We start from the raw sequence: 8591 nt of genomic DNA, 5'->3' as shown, positions 1-8591 counted from the left end.
CCCAAATGTGAAAAGCAACATGATTTTAAAACTTCTTTGCAGTACTGACTGAAAAGGCGGATCCAGCTTCACCACAGCAGCTCCAGACTCAGCCAGCTGCCAATTAAATTTAAAAGAAGCTTTGCCAAATTGAAAAGAAAACAATCAATTTAGATCTCAAAGCCCACAGTCATAAAATGGGACATAGCCCCATAACTCTGTAATAACCCTCCAAACACTTTTGACTTCTTGTACATTTAACACTGGTACTAGGTTTAGAAAACACGATTGGAATGCTTATATTAAACGACCGCTGCTACGGAGGGTGAAAGCTGCTTAAGTTTTGTTGAAACACAAAGGAAATGGAGAAAAGCTCCATCCTGCAGATTGCAACACACTTAAAGGGACAGTGCACTAAAACTAAAGAAAAGTCCAATAGCTTGTAACAGTAGGAGAGACAGAATCTCCCCTTTTCTCCTGTTTTAATTCATTTATCCCTTATCTCTGAACTCTATTTTCAATCCCCAATGTTTCCTACTTAATTTCAATTTTGTACCGATTTAAGATTTCATGGTGGAAGAGATCATTTCTCAGGCTTGTATTGGCTCTCCTGTTGAAAAGTTTTCTCCTTCTCCTCGGTTGCTGGTAAGATGGGGTGTAGTGAATGGAGAGGGGGCACCGAGGGACCAGCCAGGAGTTCTAGTCTCTTTCTCAGTTCACTTTCTAGAATATCACTCTCTCTCTCTCTATACTTTCTGACTGTAGCCCCTGTGCTGTCGCAGTCTTATCCAACAACTGCAAACTCCCCAGCATGGTCAAGACATCAGTCAGACTTTCTTTCAACTTCTCATTTTCCTCTTAACCACAGCTGCCTGCCTCACCATGGGATAATCAAGCTCAGTCATCATTCAAAGGTCAGTATTTTACAATTCAGCAAAATAGGCAGCTTACTCAGCAAAGCAAGCAACACAGCTTGCAGATCCCGATGGTTAATAGCATTAAGAAAGAGATGTCAATTTGTTCCTATTCCTAATATTCTTACACGAGGCAGGAGCTTGAGATTTATCCAATTTCTGGATGGGGGTGTCTTGGTGCTTCCCAAAAATTCTGCAACAAGTCCGATTGGTAGTTTCCTCGACAGGAATGGGTATTCTGCAGCGAGTGACTCACCTCCTGACTCCCCAAAGCCTTTCCACCATCTACAAGGCACAAGTCAGGAGTGTGATGGAATACTCTCCACTTGCCTGGATGAGTGCAGCTCCAACAACACTCAAGAAGCTCGACACCATCCAAGATAAAGCAGCCCGCTTGATTGGCACCCCATCCACCACCCTAAACGTTCACTCCCTTCACCATCGGCGCACAGTGGCTGCAGTGTGTACCATCCACAGGATGCACTGCAGCAACTCGCCAAGGCTTCTTCGACATCACCTCCCAAACCCGCGACCTCTACCACCTAGAAGGACAAGAGCCGCAGGTACATGGGAACAACACCACCTGCACGTTCCCCTCCAAGTCACACACCATCCCGACTTGGAAATATATCGTCGTTCCTTCATTGTCGCTGGGTCAAAATCCTGGAACTCCCTTCCGAACAGCACTGTGGGAGAACCTTCACCACACGGACTGCAGCGGCTCAAGAAGGCGGCTCACCACCACCTTCTCAAGGGCAATTAGGGATGGGCAATAAATGCTGGCCTCGCCAGCGACGCCCACATCCCATGAACGAACAAAAAAAAACATTGTAAGTTTTCCGAGCAGTTTGTAAGAAATGTACATCCTCTGCCAGCCACAAGTGTAATTCAAGTAGATTTGTTAACAAACTGTTTCAATCATTTTTGGTTGGTTTCTGTGCTTCATGTTATTTGGGATTCATTCTTTGGGGTTGCCTATTGTTCTGAGGATTCTACTGTTGATTCTGTGTGTGTTTCCACCATCCTGGATTTCCACAGACATTTACTCTTTGCAGGTTACACAGCTTGCTGTATTTTTCAGGTACTCTACATTTCCTTATGTTTATAAACAACTTTAGGTTTTTTATTACTGACCGTATATTGGTGGGTAGGAGCCAGCAGACAACATACACCAATATTAAACAAGGAAAGACCTGCAGCCGGCGTACTGAAGTTGAGCAGGGAGTCAATGAAAGCCAACAACAACTGCAGTACATGCCGGTCTGCATTGAGGCTGGATGGGGAGGAGGGCATGAAGTGCTGGCTCCAGATTCAGGCCAGGAATAAGGAACATATACCAGGGTGAGCACGAGAGAAGTGATTTGATAATCAGTGCAATAAAAGTGACATTCATATTTTGCACTTCCTAACAGCACCCAGCACTAACATAAGCGTCAAAAGATGAAAAGAACAACAGATGTCCCTGGCAGTTATTTTCTGCTGCCAATGGGAGATGTGACGGTTTCAATCAATGGACCTGTCAACCGTTGCTGAGCAAAGACTCAGCTGAAAAAGAAGGACCTTTAGGAACTCTAGTGTGGAAAGTAGATTTATTAGAGCAGATATGACAGAGAAGGAGAAAATTAGATAAAGAGATGAAGTATTTACTGGAATTGGGTGGGAATAAACACAATCCAAATAGTTGTGGGAGTCCGAGCTTATAATAAATTTTTATGGAAAGCCTATTGGCAAAGATGGAGAAAGAAAGTCAGAAAAAGATTGAAGAGATGGACCACACAAAGGGAAAGAATGGTTGAAAATTGGAAACATGTTTGGAGTGCTATAATTTACATTAGCAAACGAGCCATGTTCTTATGAAATTTTATGATTCTTTCAAGCAACTTGACTGCAGAACATTCCAATATTTCAGATTTTGTCATCATTCTTAAAAATATAAGCTTGTGCACATTCTCAAGGTTGAGTCAGGATGTTAACAACTGATTATTTTCTGAATCTTTAATTTAATCGAACGATGGCTGGAAGCGTGAATAGAGACCCAACACAACGAACTCTCAGCCGAACGCTTGCCTGAGAGAGGAGAGAGAGACCAGCTGCAATATCTGAGCTGTTATTGATATGTGTCAATCGCAGGTTTTAAAGGGCCAAAATCAACTTCGCCTCCGTTTCAATGGTGATATTCAGAAGCCATGGGTAACCCATGCAGTTGAAATAAAATTTATTTCAGGTTGAGAAACAACAAAAAAAAATTACCTACCTCAAGTATTTCAAGTAGGTAAATTGCCCTGTTAACGACCCACCCACCGGCATTAATTGGGGGCGTGACTTTCGGGTTTCGGCTGCGCGCATGCATCCAGACAAGCCCACATTAAACCCGGAAGTGAGTCCGCTGGAGCCGGGTTGCAGTCGTGCTGGAAAAAGCTGTTATTTTAACCTCCCACCCAACCCCCAGACCCACCCATTCTTTGGGGTTAAAATTACCCCCATTATTTCAGTGAGCGAGTGGTCAATCTATGGAAGACGGTGGAAGCTGTTGGTGTCGATTCACTCAAATGCAAATTGGATCAATTTCTTTCAGAAAATAATATTTTGGGACACAGTATGTGAGTAATTTGAGACACGACATGTCGTAAATGTAGGGGGCTTGTGAGGAATAGGTGACTTTGGACCTATGGATCCCAAAACAATCCACCACCAGAATTTTCCACGCCTCATGTCTGGGTCTGTTGTAGACTAATTGATGGAGATTGATTGCTGTGATTAGTCAACAACTCCATTATCATTGGATCATGTGACTACCAGGGTGGTAGAAGGCGAACTAGCTGGACCTCGGTCTTTTTTCGTATAGCAATTCCTATGTTGTTATGAAAAAAAAATACCGCTCACTACCACAGAGCAGTGTGCCTTTAAGAATCCAGTTAGTAGTGAAAGCTACGTCACTGTCCTGGTGCCAAATTGACAACATCAGAGCTTTTACTTTCGAATGAGTCTCTGGGGTCGATGCATTCAGAAATACTGACGCAGGATCAGTTTGTCCTGAAATCAGACAACAAGGTATGTTAACGTTCTTGTAATTCATAAAAATAAGAATTGATGTTATTTTAAAACTTGCTGTAAAGCAGTGCAACAACTTGAATGCTAAAACTTCCTGAATTCCATTCCCCTTCTGTTTCCCCTCACTTAAATCGGTGGACTCTAGACTACTCCACCCTAATTCTTTCCCAATACAGACGATCCCTACCCACCCAGAGCCATGTAATCTCCTAGGAGAGGCAAACAAAAACAGATCACAGACAGTAGGGGTTAAAGGTAATGTCACAGGATCCTAACGTCTCTTAACTGACAGAAGACAGAGGGTGGTTGTAATTAGTCAACAACTCCATTATCATTGGATCATGTGACTACCAGGGTGGTAGAAGGCGAACCTGCTGGACCTCCGTCTTTTTTCGTATAGCAATTCCTATGTTGTTTTTCAGACTGGAGGCCTGTGACCAGCGGTGTGCCTCAAGGATCGGTGCTGGGTCCGCTGTTATTTGTTATTTATATTAATGATTTGGATGAGAATTTAGGAGGCATGGTTAGTAAGTTTGCAGATGACACCAAGATTGGTGGCATTGTGGACAGTGAAGAAGGTTATCTAGGATTGCAACGGGATCTTGATAAATTGGGCCAGTGGGCCGATGAATGGCAGATGGAGTTTAATTTAGATAAATGTGAGGTGATGCATTTTGGTAGATCGAATCAGACCAGGACCTACTCCGTTAATGGTAGGGCATTGGGGAGAGTTATAGAACAAAGAGATCTAGGAGTACAGGTTCATAGCTCCTTGAAAGTGGAGTCACAGGTGGATAGGGTGGTGAAGAAGGCATTCGGCATGCTTGGTTTCATTGGTCAGAACATTGAATACAGGAGTTGGGATGTCTTGTTGAAGTTGTACAAGACATTAGTAAGGCCACACTTGGAATACTGTGTACAGTTCTGGTCACCCTATTATAGAAAGGATATTATTAAACTAGAAAGAGTGCAGAAAAGATTTACTAGGATGCTACCGGGACTTGATGGTTTGACTTATAGGGAGAGATTAGATAGACTGGGACTTTTTTCCCTGGAGAGTAGGAGGTTAAGGGGTGATCTTAGAGAAGTCTATAAAATAATGAGGGGCATAGATAATGTAGATAGTCAAAATCTTTTCCCAAAGGTAGGGGAGTCTATAACAAGGAGACATAGATTTAAGGTGAGAGGGGAGAGATACAAAAGGGTCCAGAGGGGCAATTTTTTCACTCAAAGGGTGGTGAGTGTCTGGAACGAGCTGCCAGAGGCAGTAGTAGAGGCGGGTACAATTTTGTCTTTTAAAAAGCATTTGGACAGTTACATGGGTAAGATGGGTATAGAGGGATATGGGCCAAGAGCAGGCAACTGGGACTAGCTTGGTGGTATAAACTGGGCGACATGGACATGTTGGGCCGAAGGGCCTGTTTCCATGTTGTAAACTTCTATGATTCTATGATTCTATGAACCGTCTTCAGACAACAAACGATAGTCTTCGACCAATTCGTACTTCAAAACACTTTTCTTTTAATTTATACAACACGCTACAGTACCTTTAGCAACATCTAGTACACTTTCTCAACCACAGGCTCTATCAGCTGTCCTCAACAGTCTTTCAAGTGTCGGAGCTCAAACCATAGAATCATAGAAATTTACAGCACAGAAGGAGGCCATTCGGCCCATCGTGTCCATGCCGACCGAAAGAAAGCTATCCACTTTAATCCCACTTTCCAGCACTTGGTCCGTTGCCCTGTAGGTTACAGCACTTCAAGTGCACATCCAAATACTTCTTAAATGAGTTGAAGGTTTCTGCCTCTACCACCCTTTCAGGCAACGAGTTCCAGACCCTCACCACCCTCTGGGTAAAAACATTTCTCCTCAGCTCTCGTCTAATTCTTCTCCCAATTACTTTAAATCGGTGTCCCCCTGGTCACTGACCCCTCTGCTAAGGGAAATAGGTCCTCCCTATCAACTCTATCTAGTCCTGTCATAATTTTATATACCTCAATTAAATCTCCCCTCAGCCTCCTATGTTCCAAAGAAAACAACCTCAGCCTATCCAATCTTTTCTCATCGCTAAAATTCTCCAGCCCTGGCAGCATCCTCGTAAATCTCCTCTGTACCCTCTCTAGTGCAATCACATCGTTCCTGTAATGTGGTGACCAGAACTGTATGCAGTACTCAAGCTGTGGCCTAACCAGTGTTTTATACAGTGCTAGCATAACCTCCCTGCTCTTATATTCTATGCCTCAGCTAATAAAGGAAAGTATCCTGCATGCCTTTTTAACCACCTTATCTACCTGTCCTGCTACATTCAGGGATCTGTGGACATGCACTCCAAGATCCTGTTGTTCCTCTACACCTCTCAGTATCCTCTCTCACTATCTTTATCCCATCCAATATCTCACACTCCTCCTCCTGAATTACAATCTCTGCTTCATCCCCCTCTTTTGTTAAGACAGATGCAAAGTATTCATTAAGAACCATACCCACATCTTCTGCCTACACACATAGGTTACCTTTTTGGTCTCTAATAGGCCCTACACTTTCCTTAATTATCCTCTTGGTCTTTATGTATTTATAAAACATCTTTGGGTTTTCCTTAATTTTACTTCTCAGTATTTTTTCATGCCCTCTCTTTGCTTTCCTAATTTCCTTTTTAATTTCACCCCTGCACTTTCTGTACTCCTCGAGGCTTTCTGTAGTATTGAGCTCTCGGTATCTGACATAAGCTTCCCTTTCTTTGCCTTATCTTACCCTGTATGCTCCTTGTCATCAGGGGGCTCTAGATTTGGGAGTCCAGCTTCCTGTTCAGGGACACTGGTCAGGCTTTTACTTCTGCTCAACCTCACTCTTTTACTCTCATCTGATTGGAAAAGGTCTCCACCCACTCCAGCTCAATTCTCAATTACTTTTTAAAGGTGAGGTTTCTTAAAGGGCCATACCCTTATTTGGGGATCAGGACCCTCATCAGCCGATGGCTGACCTACCGGCTCTCAGTCACCCTGCTACACATCCCCCCCCCCCCCCCACCCCGCCCCAGCAAAGAGCCATCGGCTCTAGTGGCCTGCGGGCGAGGCAGTACGCTCTGGAGAAGGTCTGGGCATTCCCATAAGCCTATCTGGCTCCATGCTCATTAATTGCCTTCTCAATCACTTCAGCGAGTTCTTGCCCAGAGAAAGTACACAAATTCCAGCACCCACCCAACCAGCGGCCCAGTATAAAGGAGCAGCGGAGAGAGAGGAAGCACGGGAATCCCCCCCAGCGGCCGGGAACCACCCCCAGCGGCTGGGGTCAGCATGGCTTCATGAGGGGGAAGTCATGTCTGACAAATTTGCTTGAGTTCTTCGAGGATATAACGTATAGGGTGGATAAAGGGGAACCAGTGGACGTAGTGTATTTAGACTTCCAGAGGGCATTCGACAAGGTGCCACATAAAAGATTATTACTTAAGATAAAAAATCACGGGATTGGGGGTAATATTCTGGCATGGGTGGAGGATTGGTTATCAAACAGGAGGCAGAGAGTTGGGATGAATGGTTCATTTTCGGACTGGCGGCCGGTGGCCGGTGGTGTTCCACAGGGGTCGGTGCTGGGTCCCCAACTCTTTACAATCTATATTAACGATTTGGAGGAGGGGACCGAGTGCAACATATCAAAATTTGCAGATGATACAAAGATGGGAGGGAAAGTGGAGAGTGAGGAGGACATAAAAAACCTACAGGGAATTATAGACAGGCTGGGTGAGTGGGCGGAGATTTGGCAGATGCAATATAATATTGGAAAATGTGAGGTTATGCACTTTGGCAGGAAAAATCAGAGAGCAAGTTATTTTCTTGATGGCGAGAGACTGGAAAGTACTGCAGTACAAAGGGATCTGGGGGTCCTAGTGCAAGAAAATCAAAAAGTTGGTATGCAGGTGCAGCAGGTGATCAAGAAAGCCAACGGAATGTTGGCTTTTATTGCTAGAGGGATAGAATATAAAAACAGGGAGGTGTTGCTGCAGTTATATAAGGTATTGGTGGGACCGCACCTGGAATACTGCATACAGTTTTGGTCTCCATACTTAAGAAAAGACATACTTGCTCTCGAGGCAGTACAAAGAAGGTTCACTCGGTTGGTCCCGGGGATGAGGGGGCGGACATATGAGGGGAGGTTGAGTAGATTGGGACTCTACTCATTGGAGTTCGGAGGAATGAGAGGCGATCTTATTGAAACATATAAGATTGTGAGGGGTCTTGATCGGGTGGATGCAGTAAGGATGTTCCCAAAGATGGGTGAAACTAGAACCAGGGGGCATAATCTTAGAATGAGGGGCTGCTCTTTCAAAACTGAGATGAGGAGAAACTTCTTCACTCAGAGGGTGGTAGGTCTGTGGAATATGCTGCCCCAGGAAGCTGTGGAAGCTACATCATTAAATAAATTTAAAACAGAAATAGACAGTTTCCTAGAAGTAGGGGGAATTGGGGGTTATGGGGAGCGGGCAGGAAATTGGACATGAAGCTGAGTTCGGATCGGTCAATGCCCTGTGGGTGGCGGAGAGGGCCCAGGGGCTATGTGGCCGGGTCCTGCTCCGACTTCTTGTGTTCTTTAGATTTGTGGTTGGGATCAGATCAGCCATGATCTTATTGAATGGCGGAGCAGGCTCGAGGG

At 44.5% G+C, this 8591-nt stretch overlaps 1 protein-coding gene across 1 annotated transcript in view; it reads left to right on the top strand.

Moving 5' to 3' along the window:
• The first annotated feature begins 3828 nt into the window (after positions 1–3828).
• Positions 3829–8591, top strand: part of LOC137322091 (xanthine dehydrogenase/oxidase-like) — a 162509-nt gene continuing 157746 nt past the window's right edge. Inside the window, exon 1 of the mRNA XM_067985171.1 lies at positions 3829–3944. The gene's annotated coding sequence lies outside the window, so the exon portion shown is untranslated. The remainder of the gene's footprint in view (positions 3945–8591) is intronic.

Source organism: Heptranchias perlo, chromosome 5, assembly GCF_035084215.1.
Source record: "Heptranchias perlo isolate sHepPer1 chromosome 5, sHepPer1.hap1, whole genome shotgun sequence".
NCBI lineage: Eukaryota > Metazoa > Chordata > Chondrichthyes > Hexanchiformes > Hexanchidae > Heptranchias > Heptranchias perlo.
Note: the sequence above shows the minus strand (reverse complement) of the source record. Positions and strands in the feature narration are given on the sequence as shown.